Source organism: Gossypium hirsutum, chromosome D06, assembly GCF_007990345.1.
Source record: "Gossypium hirsutum isolate 1008001.06 chromosome D06, Gossypium_hirsutum_v2.1, whole genome shotgun sequence".
Taxonomy (NCBI): Eukaryota; Viridiplantae; Streptophyta; class Magnoliopsida; order Malvales; family Malvaceae; genus Gossypium; species Gossypium hirsutum.
Genome location: NC_053442.1, coordinates 61,793,208 through 61,810,092, shown reverse-complemented (window position 1 = coordinate 61,810,092; position 16,885 = coordinate 61,793,208). Strand labels below are relative to the sequence as shown.

Here is a 16,885-nt window from a genome sequence, read left to right as displayed (position 1 = left end):
TAAAACGCACTTGAAAATTAGTATAAAAATATGTCATTATTTATGATAATAACTTGATTATTTTATTAACAATTTTAATAATTTTCTATATTTTTAAATATTTTAAAGTTCAATAGCTCGATTGAATGCAAAAAAATGTATATAAGGACTTAATTGGTTTTTTTTTGGAAAAACTTGAGGGACTTTAAAGACCCTTTAGCCTTAATTTTTACATCATAGTTAAAAAATTTCAATGCATATGTTATACTCAAAGAATTTGATCCGAAAACATAAACTTTCTTAAAAGAAAAGGCAATTAAACTAAAAGTAAAGTTTATATGTCATAAAAATTCCGCAAAAAGTAAAGCATTTCTACAAGAATAATTCTTTGCTTTCTTTATTAAAGTAAATTTTGTTCTTTTCTTGCAAATTAGGCAATTACTTTGGATGAGTCTTCATCATAATTTTGTTCTTTTCTTGCAAATTAGGCAATTACTTTAGATGGGTCTTCATCATGCCATGATACATGGACAACAGTCCACAATCATATGAAATTGTTATCTATTTATTCTTATATATCTAATTGGTCCATCAATTGAGTTTAACAATTAATATGATTAAAGAAGAAAATATTTAATTAATTTTTTTTATTAACGGCAAGAATCTAATTGGAAACCAATTAAATCGATAAGCCGAAAACAATTGCATATTGCATTTGTAGAAGCCCAAATTTACCCGGCCCACCAGAGAAAATAAAACAAATAAACCCAAATCAGATGGCCCAATAAAGACCCAAATTCCAACCCACCTAAATCTAACCCTAACAGCCCACAACCTAAACAAAAAAAGAAACCCTATCCTCCTAATCTCTGGCGCCGCACCACCTACCCTCTGCCATCACCAACTCTGCCACCACCGCCTGCAACGCCACCTGCTCCACCTGCAATTAGAAGAAAACACGCAAAGAAACAGCAGCAAGCAAGCAAATAAAAAAACTTGTAAAATGGCTATAAAAGCCAAGCAAAAACCGATTGTAAATCTCTTTTTTTCATGAATATTGGAGAAATAAAAAAGGGTTGAACATCTGCTCAGTTTTCTTTTTTCTTTTCTTTTACATACTGTTATTATTGTTTTTACAAGTCTATTTTTTTCTTTTTTAACACAAAAATATAAAAAAAAACAAAAACAAAAAACGGCGTCGTTTTAAGGCTATCCGACCCGACCCGCTTCAGGCCAGATCCGCGTGTTTTCGTTGGAAAGGCTAATTCCACCTTTAGCCCTTCCGATTTTTTTAGGCTTTTTAATCAAGTATTTTTATTTTTTAATTTGACCCCCATAATTTGTTGCGTTTTCAATTTGGTCCTTAATGAAATTGTGCGTTTTGGGAGAAAAGGAAAATTACCTGTTCAGCCCCTCCATGTTATTAGCATGTTAAGATTGGTCCTTCTTTTTATTTTATTTTTAATTTTGCCCCAAATCTTTGTTTTAGAATTTAAATTAGTCCTTTTTTGTTATTTTGTTAATTAACTTAGTTATTATAATATTTTTATATTTATTACTCAGTATTATATTATTATATTATTAGTTTTGTATTATTATTGCTATTGTATTTCTATTTTATTTATTTATCTAAGTTTAAATATCCATTAATCTTGTATTATTATTATTGATTATTATTTACTCATTTTTATCTTTTTAATCTCAAATTTTGTTATATACATATATATATACACATTTCTATGATATATATATTTATACACGTACATATTTTCATAATTTATTTATATATATAATGTACATACTTATATTTTATATATTTTTATATTTTATAATCTATTTATATATATATGTGTGTGTAAATACTTATATTTTCATATTTTATAATTTATATATATATATATCTTTTATTTATTTCCTTCATTTATTTATTTATGTACATATCTGTTATTGTTATTTTATCTTGCTTTAGTTTTGTCTATTTAGTATTTGTCATGATGCCTGCACGATTGTTTTTATATTAGTCTTATTACTTATTTATATTTTGTTTTGCTCGTGATTATTTTGCTTACATTATCATCATCATTCCATTACACTCATTTTTTATTTCGATTTCAAAAGAGAGTTTTTAAAAATATAAGTAATACTCGGTATTTGGGATCTTTGAGATAATCGAGCCCTAACGTATTGGGTTCCGATTTTCTTCGTTGAATCTAAATAATTGAGATTACCCTTTTAAAAAGATAAAAAGCTCATTATCGGGAATTCAATACGTTGTGTCCTAACGTATTGGATATGACACGTTGTTTTCCCGATATGAAGATTTTTTTTCTAAAAAATAACAAAGGCAGTATTTTGCATTTAGATTTAAGAAAATCGTGCCCTAACTTACTGGGTTTCGATTTTCACAATAAATCTAAATACGCGAATCATTTCAAACAAAGTTTTTAAATGCTCCCGGGAATTAACAAAAGATCGTGTTCTAACTCACGGGACATGACCCTTTTTAAACTCGAGATAATCGAACTCTTTTAAAATAAATAATTGTTTTTTTAGGCATTTATTCTTGTATCGGGAATTATAGATATTGTGTCTTAATTTACGGAATTTGATTCTTTTTCTCGAATAATGTGAAAATATGCTTTTCTCCCTAAAATTATACAAGTTTTTTTATACAGGAATCGTATCTTTAAAATTCTTCAAAATTTCTATTTTTGACATTAAGACATTAACTAATCAACTAGGTACCAATTTTTGGGCGTTACGAGGGTGTTAATCCTTCCTCGAACGTAACTGACTCCCAAACCCGTTTTTCTGGATTTTGTGGACCAAAATCGTTGTTTTAATAAAATCAAATCTTTTATTAAAAACTTTTCGAGGTGATCCAATCACACCTCATTAAAAAGGATTTGTGGCAACTCCCATTTTTTTGTTTTCATTTTCAAAATCCAAGTCGACCCCGTTTTTATCCAAAAAATGATGTCAACAGCATTGATAATACACATTGCATTCTTAATCGAAGAACGTAGGTTTAAACCTCGAAGACAATATTATTGAGAGAGAGGCAATCACGAACCTAGAACATAAATAATAAAATAAACTTGAAAAATAGTAAAAAAAAAGTGTCATTATTTATGAACTAACTTAATTATTTTAAATATTTTATTAACAATTTTATACTTTTTATAATATTTTGTATATTTTATTAACAATTTTAATAATTTTCTATATTTTAAATATTTTTTCATGGTTAAAAAATTTAATGCATCAAGCGTACGATATACTTAAAGAATTTGATCCGAAAAAATATCAATTAAAAAAAATACGGAATTTCATGAAAGAAAACACAATTAAATAAAAAGTAAAAATTGTTCTTTTCTTTTATTTGCAAATTAGATTGTTGATGGGTTTAACTTGAAAAATAATAAAAAATGACATTATTTATAATAATAACTTAATCATTTTAAATATTTTTATTAACAATTTTATGCTTTTTATAATATTTTTTAAATTTTATTAACAATTTTAATAATTTTCTATATTTTTAAATATTTTTCATAATTTTACAATTTTTATTTTTTGTAATTTTAATAATGATTAACATCATACTTTTTGTTATTTTAATAATTATTAATGCTTTTTTTGAAATTTTTAATAATTTTTATAGCTTATATATTTTATTTCATTTATAATATGTTTTTATATTATTTTGTACTTTTATATGTTTTTATAAATTTTTAATATTTTAAATTTGTATATATTTGTATTATTTGTATATATATTTATTTTTTTAATATAAAATATCATATTCCGTTGCATAGCACAATCTTAGTTATTGTTACTCTTTAATAATTGGCTGTTAACTTTAACGGTTGAATGATTTAATAAATTAAAATGCATTCAATAGCTTAATCGAATAAAAAAAAGTATAAGCGCTTAATTATTTTTTGAAAAAATTCAGGGGTTTTTTAAGATCCTTTAGTCTTAATTTTTACATCATTGTTAAAAAAATTTTAATACATCAGACGTGTCATACACTAAAAAAAAATTTTAAAGGAAAAGACAATTAAGTACAATGTAAAATTTATATGTTATAAAAAAATCAAACAAAGTAAATCATTTCTACAAGAATAATATTTTGCTTTCTTTATTAAAGTAAAAATTATTCTTTTCTTTTACTTGTAAATTAGTTAACTACTTTGGTTCTTTACGGATTTAAGATTATTTAATTATACTATAAATATATGGACAATAGTCAAAAACCATAAAAAAACTATTATGCTCGCATATTTCACTCGATATTATTGTTATTTATATAGTCTTTTATATCTGATTCCCCCATCAATCGAGGTAAAAGGAAGCACACATTTTTTTTCAGAAATATAGTTCTGAAAAAATAAGTTTAGACTTAAAAATAATATCCATTTAAAAAATAGATCAGACTTGAAGCAAAGTTTTTCAGATCCGAACCCAGCTTTATTTTATAACTTAAATTTTTCTACCCTATTCCCTCCCAGACCCAATCCCTTATTCGATCATTCCCCTTCCCCTTCCCCTTCCCCTTCCCCTTCCCAATCCCTAATTTCCTTCCCTATCTGTTCTTATTTCTTAAAAAAGAAAGCCCCTAGCATTAAGTGTCGCTCACCACCTCCACAGCTACACCAGAGACCTCTAGCACCACTACCTGTACGTCTGTCTGCTCATGAATATAATTGTACAAGCATTAATTTATTGAATCATCATTGCATAATGCGTAATATGCTATTATGCTATGAATTAAATATTTTATTGTTTGAATAATTATATATAATGATTTAAAATTAGTTTGCTTTTATAATAAAAGTTTCAGTAGAGTTTTCTTAACTGTTTATTTTTGTGTTTGTAATTATTAATTATTTCTTCTTTTTTTTCCTGCATGTTTTTCGAACTATATGTTCTCCTTTATCTCTCGTTATTTCTTTGGTTTCAAGATTCCATTATGGACATAAGTTAATTGTTTCTGATATTTGAATCTTGTAGGCTGCACCAGCTAGCTCCTCTAGGCTGGCTCTTGAAGCATCAGCAACATCACCAGCCAAGGGTTAGATTTTTTTTCCTTTTAACTCCAAAAGTCATTGTCTGTTTCTATTATTATATATAGTTTTTGTAGTTGTTTTATTTTTCTATATGTCTGGCAGTTAATGGATTAAATAAAAAGATTAAGTTACTCTTGAATAATATAACTAATTTTATTTATAAAAAAATATTTTTGTAATTTTCTTAACTGAATTGGTGTAGCCCGTGATGGAATGTGACGATTCCAGCTGTTGAATGATGACCAGGCTGCTTCTGATAACTTGGCATTGGTTAGAAATATATTAGAACTGTGCGGACGTGGTTGTGATATTTGCATTGTCCATCTCCCTTGAAGTGCGAATCAAGTGGCTGGCAAAACAGGGGTTTAACATAGGTTTCGAGCTGCAAATTTTTGTTTCCCCTCCTGCTGGTGCTTGGAATTTGCTTTGTCAGGATGTTTTGAGATCTTGTTCTCTATAATTTTTTTGATATCCTTCTATATTCAAATAAAATTGTGATCATGCTTTTTAGTTTGGTTAAAGGATGTAGGAGTAGTTCGACCAGTTTTATCCCTTCAACCCAATTTGGTTTTATGCTTGTGTACTTGTGGCTTGAAAATCTCTGTTTTGCCCATGTGCATGTGCATGAACAATTAAATCTTAGTTATTACAGATGGAGAGTTCGATGTGACAACTTATTCAGGGGAAACATTAATTTAGTTTGGCATATGCTTTGTTTGGCTTGTTTAGGTACCTTATAGACTGTTTAGGTGTACAATTAATAAATGATCTCAATGTTTTGTACATCTCTCTTACTCTGTATTTCTTTATATGTCTTTGTAACATTAGGTAGACTATGCATTTACACCTGAGGAAGTTCACCAGCAATTCCAATCTTGTGATCAGAGTAACAATTTTGACAGACAAGTTGAATTTGTTGAATTTGATGCTGCTCAAAGTGCTCTACTGTTAAATGAATCAGAATTGCATGGTCATCAGTTGAAGGTTTGTAACTTGATCTACATGTGGATTATTACTTCATTAAATACAACCCTTTATTATAGAAACCAGCATATGGCATAAATTATTAGCATGATGGGAAAATCGACAAATGGTTCACTCATTTTATCCTGATTTTTCTTGTGCAATTTTGGAGGTCGGGTTCCTTCTCTGTTTACTTTGCATTTGTACAATTAGCTTCATGGATTATGCTCGCTTAATATTGCAACTTAGAGTGGTTTTATGGGTTCAGTCTGTTTTACTCTGTTGAGTATGCATCGGACATGGGTGTCCCACATGCTTAATAAAAAGATGGAATTCTGCAGCCAATAAATTGGAGCAAGCTGGTTTTCAGAATATAGCATGTATAACATCAGGGCTTCAAACTGTAAAACCAGGTTAAACATCAACTGCTTGCTGTTGTAATGACCGTGGTTGTGATGTATGCAGGGAGCAAAGCATGAAATAGTTCTTGTTTTTGCAGGTACATTTGATTCTGTAGGTACAACTAAGTTGCAAGATGTTGGCAAAGCTGGTTTGGTCACAATTCAAGGCAAGAATTCAGCCGTGCTTGGAACTGCACGCATTTGTTAGTGATTCAATAGCCATAAAAAACTTCCGTTGAAGTCCTTTTTCTCTTTTAGTCTAACCTCATGAAATGGCGCAGGCGTGTATCTGTTTATAACTTTGTTCCCAGATCAAGCGGAGAAGCTGCTTCAGATGAGTCTTGCAGGGTAGCCATTGCAAAATGAGTCCGGGTTATATTTTACCCGACTAACATCCGAGGCAGTCCAAAATGAGTCCTTATCCCTGCCGCAATAGTAAGAAATGTCTATGCAACAACTTAGATTTGAACACCAAGATGATTCCTTACAAAATTGCTTTAGTCATCAAGCTGCCAAATTATGTTATCGGCTCTCTAGAAGACCAGCTCATGAATAGAGATGGTGTGTCTAAGATCATTAAGCGTCTCTTCCCAATCGAAGATTTCTTCTAAAGACAGGCCTCCAAGAGTAATGGTCAAATCTCTCATCCACTGGATAATCATGGACTGCAATGAACCATATCTTCTCCTTTATCTCTCTTTCTTTCTTTGGTTTCAAGATTTCACTATGGTTATAAATAAATTGTTTCTGATATTTGAATCTTGCAGGCTGCACCAACTAGTCCCTCTAGGCCGGCTCTTGAAGCACCAGTAAGAACACCATCAAGGGTTAGATAGTTGTGTTGATGTGTCAGATAATACTTTTCTACAGTTGGTGTGAGAGTTGAGAGCATAAAGCATAAAATTTGGTTATCTTATTGTTTCTCTAATTAATGACTTCCAGCATCCTATTTAAATTGCTAGCCAGATAACCTATTTCATTGCTCTAAAAATGTCAAAGGTACAATTTTTTTAGTTCATTTTTTCTTTATTAACAACCTAAACCGCGATTTTAACAGCAGAAGCAATGTGTTGTGTCAAAGGTACCTTTTTTTTAGGAAGAAGTTCTTAGCTTTTTCTTTATTGCTCTAAAAAGTTTGTTTTTATTGCTCTAAAAATGTAATATATTCATTAGTTTGAATAGGTGATAAACAGTGAATCTGTCTCGGGCGGCTCTGCTGCATCTGTATCAACCTGGGAATGTGTTGTGTCACCTGGGAGTGATACTTGTGGAAGCGTGAGGCAGACATCATTATTTTGCGGCCAAGTTGGCTTGAAGCCTGATTGCGCATAGAAACTGTTTGATAAAATGCTTAAGAAAAGCTAGTGTCTATTGCTGCCTGACATTGTTCAGCTCAGAAACTTGACATATTAAGTTGGCAATTTTTTATAAGAAAAATCTTTAGGCTTTCATTCTTGCTAATACTTTGATGACTGCAAACCCATTCTTAATATCTAAACTGTTTATAACAACATATCTAGGAGTTTTTTTTGGATTGAATTGAGGAACATGTTTTTCTAATGTTTTCCTAACTTTGAAGAAATTGGATTGGATTGGATAAACACAGAAGCTCGTCCTGAAGATCCAATACTTATCTTGAGCTCGTTGAAGATATTCTCTTAAATAGGATCGGTTAGTTTCAATCCTGGAATTAGTTTGTCTGAACAATAAAGATGTTAACATAGAATAAGTAGAAAAATGTGCTTTTGAGGTTTGATGCTAGCAGGAGAAAAGCTTAGCCAAATGGAAGAGGCGAACGAGTCGAATTCTGGCATTGTTTAACATGCAGAGTTGAAAGCTGGCAACATGAGAATCCGGGCTGTTCGATGTCGGAACCGGTGACAATCGTTATCTTCCAAATGGAGTTGTGCTTGGAGAGGTTATATTCTCAGTTTAGTAAGGGTGTGATTTAGAGGGGATAGCTAGTAGCTTTAAGCATTTGTATTCTGAGAGCAAGTAGATTTTCATGTATCTAGAGAGTCGTTGGATTATCGTATCCTTTAATCGGAGACGTGTGGGAACTTTGCTTATCTTTGTGTAATCATGCAACTCTCCCTGTGTAATCCTATGTTAAATGTTAGTAGCTTTGTATTAGGGATCGAGTGTCGGATATTTGATATGTTGGATATGAATATGTTTCATTCATCGAGTTCCTAAGTTATGTGAATTGTATTCTTATATTCATGTCCGAATATGAGTAGTTTACGATCGTCGGATATGACTAGGCGAGAGATCAAAATGAGAGAACCTGACTAACAGTATCAAAATACATGGTATTTAACTTTTGCTAGTTTAAATTATTTGCTATTCAAGTTTTTGTTCTCATACTTAAAATTTATTGATTTATTTGTTTTTATTGTATTATATATATATAGATATAGATATAGATATAGATATATTCAAACAATGATCTAGGGTTGAAATAAGAAAATGTCAAAATAATTGGTAGTGAACCTTAATATAATCAAGAATCACACCTTTAAACTATAGTTGGCATTGTATTCCTATATGATTTTATTGTATGCATTTCCTCAGACATGCTTTTCATATATACGTGTATATATATATAAGAATTGTATTGATAGATTTGATGAAATCAAGATTTGATCCAATTCTAAAAATATTGACCATGAAATAATATATACCTTGTGTCCAGAGGATAACTTAATCATTTGATAATAATAGGTATAGAAATTACCCATGATTTTCTATTATTATAAATAAATCATTTTTTAGGGGAAGCAGGTTGAAATTTATTAAATTATTAGTGAGTTTAGATCATTCCACTTTAAAAAATTATAAAATGATTATTGAATTATTCTAAATTTTTCATTTAAGTCACTTAATTATTCAAAAGGTTTTTGTTAAAATCATTACTGTATGACTTTTTTTATTCGCATTTCATTACTCAATTTTTTTTGTAAAATAATTTTAAACGTCACGAATAGTGAATTAAAATCTAAACAACGTAAAATAGTTACTTTAAAATAAAATTTGTCATGTTTTGATCACTCTAATTTTTTTTTTCAATTTAGTTATTCCAATTAATATAATTAGGTGAAATAATCATTGCCGTTAAATGTTTCGTATATAATCTAGAAATGGGTGCATTCACTGATTTTCTATCACTCTCTATTTCTATTATAATATATAATTTTTTAAAATATTTTTAAAAAAATTAAAAAATCAAATTAAGATTAAACTTTTGATTATTCATATAAAAAAATCAATTTTTCAAATTGTCCAATAAATGTTGAAAGAGTAAATGATAATTAAATCAAATACTACTTGAAAAGATATCGAAGAATTAAACTTAATAACTTTTATTTGAGCATTTTATAAAAAAATATTTTTATACGGCAATTTTGAAAGATTTAATACATTTTACTATTACAAAAAACACTCAAAAATATTTGTATAAATAAATCTAAATAAAAAAATATTAAATTTATTATTAAATTTTAATTTAAAGGGCAAGATAGATGTCACAATACAAAGAACAAAATTTGAAAAAGTCTAACCTATTATGCCACTAAAGTTTGCAAAATTGGACTAATGATCCAACTGAACAAACCACCAACTCTTGATCTGGTCAATTCGACCAATTCATTTGGTTTCACTAAATAAATGATTAAAAATTTTAAAAAATTAATATATATAAAAATTTTCAATTCAATCCAATCACGAATCTTGAACATGCACAATAAAAAGAACTTAAAAAATAATGAAAAATTATCATTATTTATAATTATAATTTAATTCTTTAAGATATTTAAGTTTCAAAATAGTCCAAAAATTTATTTCAAAATATCTAAGAAAATACCTAACTACTTTATAAGTTTTATAAAACATTCAAAACCATATTTATTAATCCATTATTAGCCATACTTAAAATCGTTATCCAAATTAATAAGAAAAATAATAGAATGTAGGCTTTATGTTTTGAGAAACTAATTATTTAAAAAAAATCAGAAATTTTCATATTTTGTTAAAATTATTTAAAAAAATTAAGATATCCATCATGAACGTCATAATAGTAATTAATCATTTTGTCATGAGTATTCTCTAAAATAATAGACGATTGATCATGGAATGTAGTCAACTCCCTACCACATTCATGTTTTTTTATTAAATGATAAATTTATCCCAAAACATTACAACTCTACATTGTATATAATAAAGTTTGGTATTTATATTCATTTAAATTACCAAGTGAAACAAGATTCTTCTCATCTCTTTTTATGTATACTTTTGAGCAATTTTCAGTTTAAATTTGAGAAAGAAAATATCTTCACTAATTTCAAAAAGAAATTAAATGTCTTTATTATTAATTTTTTAGAATTATGGATTATTGTGTGTGTTTAAATTATGGGTTCCACAACCCAAGTTAAAAAGTAAGAAGTCCATTCCTGAAATTGGTGGATTCTAAAATCCATAAATCAATACTATTGAGAATAATTAAATTAATTAAGATAATTTAAATAAGAAATAATTCAAATCTTACAAACCCAAACAAATCATAGATGAATCCCAAAGTAATATTGAAATCAAATCATAACAAAGTAACAATGAAACCAAATCACACTTAGAATTCGAGCATCCTTTCATCAAAGAAGTAGGAATGAAATGCCAAATCCTTTGTGAACTCCTTTGATCAAATAAATCCTTTGGGGCTTTTCATTTGAACAAATCACATCTACAACCATGAAGACAATTACAATTGATGTTGAATCAAAATCATGAAATAATAGCAATCAATAACATTAATGATTGAAAAATAATTTTTTAATCATTTAGAGTACTTACCATAGAGCTTTAGGCTAAATGACCCCGAAGGCATTTGTGGTGGACAATATAGTTGCATGCGGGCTTTTCACACTTGAGAATTTCTTCTTGGCATAACTTTCCACAACGAGAGCATTCAAGGAAGCCCTCGACCTTCCTAAAAAATTTAAGATCATCATAATGACGACGGCGATCAAAATAAAAAGACACTATGCTCCCATCCTTTATAAATGGAAATTGTCCAAGAACACATTTGGGATGAGCAGAAGTATCACAGATTGAACAAAAATAATACCAAAGGCTTGGATCTCTATATTGCTCACAAATATCACAATAACTTTGCTCCTTATCATCATAATAAGTAAGCTTTAGCTTGTGTTCATCAATTTTGTGAAGAGCTGAATGTGGTAATGTTAAGCATCCAAAATCCAAAGTAAATCTGCACTTTCCACATCTGAATGCACCATTCCAATTCGTCTTGCCACAACCATTACATTTCTCCCTGTATTTGAAATCAAAAAAGAGAAAGTGTTGGTGTCCTTCACATTCAATGATATCAGCGACTTTAGCACACCTTAAGCAAATGTCCCGATTATTAGAATATACCCCATACTTTGCCCATACCTTTCCCATACCTACCCATACTTTGGAAAGGTCAAAGTTATGGGCACCAAATATTTATTTAGTGTTGGGCATGGGAAAATAGCAATTTTTGGTCCCTAAGTGAATAGTGACTTTGCAAGGTGGCCCTTGAATCTCAACTATAAATAGGCTAACCATTGCTCATTCTCATCATCCCACACTTGTCATTCTCTACTTAAGGCAATTGTTCTCTCTCCCTATTTGTAAAGTTTCACTTGTATTTTTGGAGTGAAATATATTTGGTAGTGCCCGAGGACGTAGGCAAGATTTGCCGAACCTCGTTAAAATTCTGGTGTTCTTTACTATTTATTGTTCATATTTTTGAATTTGATTGTAGTGATTTATTGTGCTATTAAATTACGATAGAGGGATATTCTGGCTAGGAAAGACTTGGTACTTAAGTGATCCTCGTGATCCACCTCTCTTTCCTGGGAATTGAACTTAGTGTAATTTTTCAGTACAATAATTTTACTCTTTCACACGCTTCCGCGCAACAATTGGTATCAGAGCCAGATTCGTACTTGGGAATACGACCGTTTACGGTACTATTCACGTATATGACACTATTCACGTATATGGCACTATTCACGTATACGGTACTATTCACATATACGGAACTATTCACGTATACGGTACTGTTCACGTATACAGTAGTTGGGATTGAGGAGAAAAATGGCAGCAGCATCGTCATCAGCAAGGACTACTGTGACAAATGCAAAATTTGAAGTAGAGAAATTTGACGGTACCAATAATTTTGGTATGTGGCAATGTGAGATCCTGGATGTCTTATGTCAGCAAGAGCTAGATATAGCCCTTGAAGAAAAACCTGACAAGATGGATGACAAGGAGTGGGCCAAGATCAATAGACAGGCGTGTGGTACAATCCGCCTATGTTTGGCCAAAGAGCAGAAGTACTCTGTCATGAGGGAGACATCAGCGAAGAAGTTATGGGATACACTGGAAGAAAAGTTTCTAACGAAAAGTCTTGAAAATAGGCTTTATATGAAAAAGAAACTTTATCGATTCACGTATGCACCCGGTATGTCGATGAATGACCATGTGAACTCATTCAATAAAATTTTAGCAGACTTGCTAATTTTGGATGAGAAATTTGAAGATGAAGACAAGGCATTATTGTTGTTGAATTCCCTTCCTGATGAATATGATCATCTTACCACCACATTGCTTCATGGGAAGGACACGATCACATTTGATGCAGTCTGTAGTGCGTTGTATAGATCTGAGACTCGAAAGAAAGATAAAAGAGATCACAGAGATACAACCGCAAAAGTCTTAACAGTAAGAGGTCGTTCACACAGCAGCAAATCTGGTAGAAGAGGAAAGTCCAAAGGGAGACCCGCCAAAGATGAATGTGCCTTTTGCCGTGAAAAAGGGCATTGGAAAAAGAATTGTCCTAAGCTACAAAAGGGCAAGGCTATTTCTAATGCATGTGTAGCGGAGCATGATGAGGAGTCAGACTTTAGCTTGGTTGGCATGGCAATGGCATGTCAAACGGATGAGTGGATATTGGATTCGGGATGTACTTACCATATGTGTCCTAATAAGGACTGGTTTTCTAGTCTTGAAGAACTAGAAGGTGGAGTTGTTTTTATGGGCAATGATAGTGCCTGTAAGACAATGGGTGTAGGTACAATCAAATTGAAGAACCATGACGGCTCAATCCAAGTTCTGACAGATGTTCGCTATGTACCCAGCTTGAAGAAAAATCTCATCTCATTAGGGGCCCTAGAATCTAAAGGGTTCACAATCACTTTGAGAGATGGATTACTAAAGGTAGTAGCTGGGGTATTGACGGTGATGAAAGGCACTAGAAGAAATAACTTGTACTATTTAAATGGAAGTACAGTTATTGGATCAACATCAACAGCTTCTGCGAAAGATGCAGATTCAGAGGCTACCAGGTTATGGCATAGGCGATTGGGACATGCTGGTGAAAAAGCTTTGCAGACTTTGGCGAAGCAAGGCTTGTTGAAAGGTGCAAATTCTTGCAAAATGGAATTCTGTGAACATTGTGTTCTGGGCAAGCAGAAGAGGGTAAAATTTGGTCCAGCAATTCAGAATACGAAAGGAATTCTGGACTACGTTCACAGTGATGTGTGGGGACCTACCAAAGTGGCTTTTTTGGGAGGTATGCACTATTTTGTCACTTTTCTTGATGATTATTCAAGAAAAGTATGGGTGTATCTAATGAAAAGGAAAAATGAAGTTTTGGATGCATTTCTGAAGTGGAAGAAGATGGTGGAGACTCAGACAGGTCGAAAGGTCAAACGACTTCGATCAGATAATGGTACTGAGTACAAAAATGATCCATTTCTACAAGTATGTCAAGATGAGGGCATTGTGCGACACTTCACTGTTCGAGATACACCACAGCAGAATGGGGTGGCAGAACGCATGAATCGGACTATACTGGAGAAAGTTCGATGTATGTTGTCCAATGCTGGATTGGGCAAGGAATTTTGGGCTGAGGCAGTTACATATGCGTGCCATCTAATTAACCGATTGCCATCAGCTGCAATAAATGGAAAAACTCCGATGGAGATGTGGACTGGTAAACCTGCTACTGATTATGATTCTTTACATGTTTTTGGTTCCACTGCATATTATCATGTAAAAGAATCTAAGTTAGACCCAAGAGCAAAGAAAGCATTATTCATGGGTATAACTGGTGGTGTAAAAGGATACCGTCTCTGGTGTCCTGATACAAGGAAGATTGTTTTCAGTAGAGATGTAACTTTTGATGAATCAACCATGATGAAGAACGAGGATTCCCAAAAGGATGACAAAACCAGTAGTACTTTGCAGCAGGTGGAGTTTGAAAAGGTTAATGATGATCCAGCTAATATTGAAAGAACAAATGATGAAGAAGTTTCGACCCAAGAACTTCTACAGCAACAAGATTCAATTGCATATAGGAGGCCAAGAAGAGAGATTCGTAAGCCTGCTCGCTTTGACGATATGGTGGCCTATGCACTTCCAATTGCAGATGATGATGTTCCTTCCACTTACACAGAAGCAATAAGTAACTCTGATGGTGTAAAGTGGAAGCAAGCTATGAATGAAGAAATGCAGTCTCTTCATAAAAATAGGACTTGGGAGTTGGTGAGACTGCCCAAGGGAAAGAAGGCAATTGGATGCAAATGGGTATATGCAAAGAAGGAAGGATTTCCTGGTAAAAATGAAATTCGATACAAGGCTAGATTGGTAGCAAAGGGTTACGCTTAGAAAGAAGGAATAGACTACAATGAAGTGTTTTCTCCAGTTGTGAAGCATTCGTCTATTCGAATTTTGCTAGCCTTGGTTGCGCAATACGATCTTGAACTAGTTCAGCTTGATGTGAAGACAACATTTTTACACGGTGATTTGGAAGAGGAAATCTATATGACTCAGCCTGATGGATTCAATGTTGCTGGAAAAGAAAATTGGATTTGCAAACTGACAAAGTCGCTTTATGGATTGAAGCAATCTCCGAGGCAGTGGTACAAGCGATTTGATCAGTTCATGAAAGGGCAAAGGTACACAAGAAGTAAATTTGATCATTGCGTGTATTTTCAGAAGCTACAAGAAGGAACTTTCATATACTTGCTCTTATATGTTGATGATATGCTAATAGCATCTAAGAGCAAAGTTGAGATTGAAAGATTGAAGACTCAACTCAATCTCGAGTTTGAGATGAAAGATCTAGGAGAAGCTAAAAAGATTCTCGGCATGGAAATATGTAGAGATAGAGCTCATGGCAGAGTTAGCTTGTCTCAGAAGCAGTATTTGAAGAAAGTACTACAGCAGTTTGGTATGAACGAGCAGACCAAACCTGTAAGTACCCCGTTGGCTTCTCATTTCAAGCTTTCTGCACAACTATCTCCTTCGACGAATACGGAACAAGAATACATGTTGCAAGTTCCGTATTCTAATGCAGTGGGTAGCTTGATGTATGCAATGGTGTGTACAAGACCCGACATTTCACAGGCAGTTAGTATAGTGAGCAGGTATATGCATAATCCTGGAAAAGGACATTGGCAAGCTGTGAAATGGATTCTACGGTATATTCAGAAGACCGTGGATGTTGGATTACTGTTCAAGCAGGATAATACACTTGGTAAAGGTGTTATTGGGTACGTTGATTCTGACTATGCCGGTGATTTGGACAAGCGAAGATCAACCACCGGTTATGTGTTTACACTTGCTGGAGGACCAATAAGTTGGAAGTCTACACTACAGTCTACAGTTGCATTGTCAACCACAGAAGCCGAGTACATGGCTGTAACAGAGGCTGTAAAGGAGGCTGTTTGGTTACAAGGTATGGCTAAAACCTTGGGGTTGGTTCAGGAGCATATTAACGTGTATTGTGATAGTCAAAGTGCTATTCATTTAGCAAAGAATCAAGTCTATCATGCACGTACAAAACATATCGACGTACGATTCCATTTTGTGCGGGAAATTATTGAAGAGGGGAAAATTTGTCTTCAGAAGATCAAGACTGCAGATAATCCCGCAGATATGATGACCAAGGTGGTAACATCAACCAAGTTCGAACATTGTTTGAACTTGATTAATATCCTGCAAGTTTAACAGTTGAAGAAGGCACTATCAAGTATTGTTGTCAAAAGCAGAAAGAATTGTGTGAAGATAAGATTATCCTAATCAAATCTTCAAGGTGGAGATTATTAGAATATACCCCATACTTTGCCCATACCTTTCCCATACCTACCCATACTTTGGAAAGGTCAAAGTTATGGGCACCAAATATTTATTTAGTGTTGGGCATGGGAAAATAGCAATTTTTGGTCCCTAAGTGAATAGTGACTTTGCAAGGTGGCCCTTGAATCTCAACTATAAATAGGCTAACCATTGCTCATTCTCATCATCCCACACTTGTCATTCTCTACTTAAGGCAATTGTTCTCTCTCCCTATTTGTAAAGTTTCACTTGTATTTTTGGAGTGAAATATATTTGGTAGTGCCCGAGGACGTAGGCAAGATTTGC

At 32.2% G+C, this 16,885-nt stretch overlaps 2 long non-coding RNA genes across 12 annotated transcripts; one reads left to right on the top strand and one right to left on the bottom strand.

The window, feature by feature from the left end:
- The first annotated feature begins 4,286 nt into the window (after positions 1-4,286).
- Positions 4,287-8,599, top strand: LOC107903369 (uncharacterized). 11 transcript variants are annotated; one of them, XR_005915086.1, is made up of 6 exons: positions 4,289-4,662; positions 4,996-5,056; positions 5,254-5,780; positions 5,880-6,035; positions 6,283-6,427; positions 6,514-8,599. It is a non-coding gene; the product is annotated as an uncharacterized lncRNA (long non-coding RNA). The 11 variants fall into 11 exon arrangements; XR_001685777.2 differs by having other exon boundaries at positions 4,293-4,662; positions 5,254-5,321; XR_005915085.1 differs by having other exon boundaries at positions 4,294-4,662; positions 5,254-6,035; positions 6,356-6,427; positions 6,514-6,618; positions 6,697-8,599.
- Positions 8,600-10,919: 2,320 nt separating this feature from the next.
- LOC121218607 (uncharacterized) lies at positions 10,920-11,929 on the bottom strand. The gene is made up of 2 exons (XR_005915084.1): positions 11,261-11,929; positions 10,920-11,150 (listed from the first exon to the last, which is right to left on the bottom strand). It is a non-coding gene; the product is annotated as an uncharacterized lncRNA (long non-coding RNA).
- Positions 11,930-16,885: the final 4,956 nt, after the last annotated feature.